Here is a 3,971-nt window from a genome sequence, read left to right on the forward strand (position 1 = left end):
ATCGTATCGCAATATAAAAGTAATATTTTTAGAAATCGCCTTATGCTGAAGTCCTCGCGGGACACAGCTAATATAATTATCATCATTCCCTGACTGGGTGCATAAAGCTTAGGGTAGAATCCCGTCAGTGATGCAAGGAATTTTTTTTTTCCCAACGTGGTTGAAGTAGTCGGTTTCGGGAGAGGACAGCAAGGTTTTTTCTTCCGGAAACTAGTTTTTTGGCAAAACAGCAAACCGAACAGAAAACACACGCAATTAATGGACATAATGCACACGGGTGAATGAGGTGGTTTTCGGGTAATCCTCATATGATAATTTTTTTTTTTTGTACTCACTGGGCAAGACTTCATGTCTCAACTCGCATATTTATATGTTGCGTAGGCTTCTAACACTGCTTTTCATTGGCGATAAACAGTCGTTGATGGATTAAGTGGTTACAATATGTGCAGCTAATCGATCATAAAAGGAATTTAAGGACAAATTTAAAGGAGGGAAGGAGGACAGTGACGAATTAAATACGGGCTAGTAGGACTCTTGCCCTGGGTGCCATTCTTTAAGGTGCGCCAAAAACAGAAGAACAATGAGGCAAAAAAAAATGCATATCCTTAGTAAAGGGCGCCGAAAAACCGTTCTGCCCGGGGCGCAGAAATATCTTCGTTCGGCACTGAGGGAGGAGAAAACAGAACATGAAAGAGAGATATTCTGATGCTAATACATTTGTAGAGAATAAAATAACGATTAAAGATAATTTATGGTGCGGATTATCTATGATGATAATTTTTATTATTAATAAAACATTAATACAGTACATACATAATGACTATTAATTATATTATGTATAGGCAATAATCATGATATTGGGATTATGCTGTCTATAAAAGATTGTAATTTTTAAATAAAAAGCATTTTCTTTTATTTAATACCTTTTATTGGTAAGAGTACCAAAACCCTGATATTTTCTTTCATTGTGTAATTTCATATTCGTATAATTTTTTTTTAATTTATTATTATCATTTGAAATGCATTTACATTCTTTCTAAAACATTGGCAAAGTCTGGCTGTTAACTTTTATATAATTATTTTTATACAATAATATGTATTTGAGTATAATAAACCTTCGATTTTACGGACTAATAGGGTGAAGGGTGTATCTATTATTGCCATGTCCGTTAATCGAAAGTTTTCTTAGAGACCATTTGTATCCCGCATTATAAATGCTGAATTAATGTTAAACAATAAAAAAAAGAAGCTTTTATTTATCTTTATTGGTTTATACACAGTACATAGTAGAAGATAACTGACAGTGCAGTGGTTTCTGAATTTTTTAAATCCAGAATCGACGCTAAGCGCAGAGCCGGCGCAAGTTTTAAGGGCGCAAAAGCGAGACTTAAAATTTGAGCCGCAGTCGTCTCTGTACCATCCATAAGTCAATCTTTTTTAAAAATATATTCTTAATATTTGATAAAATATTTAGATAATGCTATTTCTTTATTTTGAAATAATCATTACCTTATTTAATTTAAATAATTATTTTGTTTAACCATGTTGTTGGAATGCGCTCCTAGGAACTTGGCGCCCTATGTGATCACCTGGGTTTGCCTAATGGACGGGTTGGCTCTGGCAATAGTTAAGAACTGGTAAATCTTTAGAGTTAGAAACCTTTGAAAAGCCTTGCTTTTTTGCAATATCTAATTTTGGTTTTTTCAGCCATATTTCTCACAGACGTGAGAAGCAGACACACGCTAGAGCCTAACTTCTCTAGCTACTTTCATTTCTGTCCAACAATCAGATGCACACGCTTTTTCTTTTCACCAGGGCTTCTTAGGGGCCATAATAATACATTATATGGGATTAAGAAACAGGGCACGATAGATAGGGAGCGTATCCCTAAACAGACTGACAATGCATGCTGTCGGCTGGTGTATCTTATGAGTTTCTGTTTTTTCCCTACTTTATGATTACACTTTGGTGCTAGTGAAATTTTTGCATCCTTTAAATCTGAAATTTGTTAAGTTGGGGGTTTACTGTATTTTGAAATAAATAGAACACTAAGTAATGTCCGAAAACACACGGATAATCAATATCTGCTGTGATTATCGAGGTGAAAAATGTGGAATTGAGATCTTCCAGTTTTGTCATTCTATCGTTAGAAATAATGACGTCATTAAGCCTTTTCTCTGTAAACAACAATGGCGGTATAGTGGTTTGTCGTTTTAACTGTGCGTGTGTTGTGATTTGTGTTTAGTTTCAGATTTTTGTTTCACTTCTGATCCAAGCAAGTGTGATGGAAGTCATAATAACATAAACGAAAAGTCGCTATTCAAAGCGGATATTGCTTGCAAATGAAGATCTTTTAGCACTTATATACGTTATATATGGTAAACCCGAAACTTTTATGACAATCGGATAATTATAAAAGTTTGGAGTGGCTCTTTTCAATCAGTAGAAATTATTTGATGAAGTATCCTTTCTCGTACAGATGCAGCGTATGTTATGTTTATAGAGGTAAATACTTTTTTAATTGACAAAGTTTCGAGTTCCGCTTGCGTTTTCATGTCGGTATTATATTAATAATAACAAAAACAAATCTTTATTTATAAGCTAAATTTGCTGATGAATAACACCCGAAATTTCTATAAGAATGGATACTTGAAATTCTCAAGGCAGTTGCTCCTGTGGCCTAATGGATAAGGCGTTGGCCTCCGGAGCCAAAGACTGTGGGTTCAAGTCCCACCAGGGGCGTTACGTTTTTTTTTTTTTTTTTTTTTTTTGTTGTACGATATCTTAGTTTCTGATTCAATTGCAACAGGGAATAACACTCAGAAAGACGTCCAGAACGCCATCTTATCTTTATTTAGAGCAAAATGATATTGAATGCTTTATTACCGCCGAAATCATTACCTGGCATATTCGTGCATAACACAAAAGGGAAAAAAAATGAATACGATTGCGTAAATAAACTATGCCTATTTTAGATAAAAATATAAGTATACAGTAAAATTTATAATAAATACGAGTACGGCATATACAACATACCCGAAAAAAAAATAAAAAATTACACATAATTTCACATTTAGCAGTACCTTGATTTATAATTATGTATGTGGTTTCCATGCCCTCTAAAAACTTGACATTTCAGGGAATTACAAAAGCGCAAAAAATAAATAAAATAAAATTAATAATAATTTAATTTTCTGTATTAGACTGATAACCGATATAGTTAGACCAACGGTAACATAGGAGAAACATGTACAGTCTATTTTGGTTTATTTTCTGGAATAAAATAAGTTTGTAAAATATTTAATGTCCATCTTCCTACATGGAAGTTTTGCGGTTGAAGTATGGCGTAAAGAAATATTTTGTATAAAGTAAACTCTAAATAAAATTCTGTGACAGAATGAGAGACCAGACTATGCGCGAGTGCATTACACAACGTATTACTACAGAGAACTGACAGTAAGTTCAGCCAGCGGATCGTTTCCGAACCGTAGACATTTGATCCCTAAAACCGAAAATTATCCAAAGTTTGCGTAAATAAATAGGTAATATTGGTCAGACATGACTGCTATTTAATTTTATTTTAATTCCCGATGAGAGCATTGTAAAATAAGTGGGAGCATGCCCCCCTAGCTGAGTGAATCAGACAGCTTCCTCCAGCATGGCTGCTTTCAGGAGCGAGAGCAATCCCCACTTATTTACATTTGGAATCATTTAAAATTATTAGGATTACCAATATTGCATTAATGCTGACCTAAAAATAATAATAATCCTGTGAGCTAGGGATAAATGATAAAAAATAAAAAAACTTATCTTAATTATTGAATGTATTTAACAAAAACGCAAAACCGCAAAAAATGACATTACCAGTCCATTAAAATAAGTAATATTTTATTTTAATTTTAATATCCATTAAAATATGTAATATTTTAATGTACTAAGAATAAAATAAGTCTGTGATTCCTTTACATTTA

General features: G+C 33.3%; 1 non-coding gene across 1 annotated transcript; it reads left to right on the forward strand.

The window, feature by feature from the left end:
* Positions 1 to 2,669: 2,669 nt before the first annotated feature.
* TRNAR-CCG (transfer RNA arginine (anticodon CCG)) lies at positions 2,670 to 2,742 on the forward strand. Its single transcript has one exon. It is a non-coding gene; the product is annotated as a tRNA-Arg (tRNA).
* The last annotated feature ends 1,229 nt before the right edge of the window (positions 2,743 to 3,971 follow it).

This window comes from Mastigoproctus giganteus, chromosome 13, assembly GCF_048544385.1.
Source record: "Mastigoproctus giganteus isolate SK-2022 chromosome 13, ASM4854438v1, whole genome shotgun sequence".
Lineage (NCBI taxonomy): Eukaryota > Metazoa > Arthropoda > Arachnida > Uropygi > Thelyphonidae > Mastigoproctus > Mastigoproctus giganteus.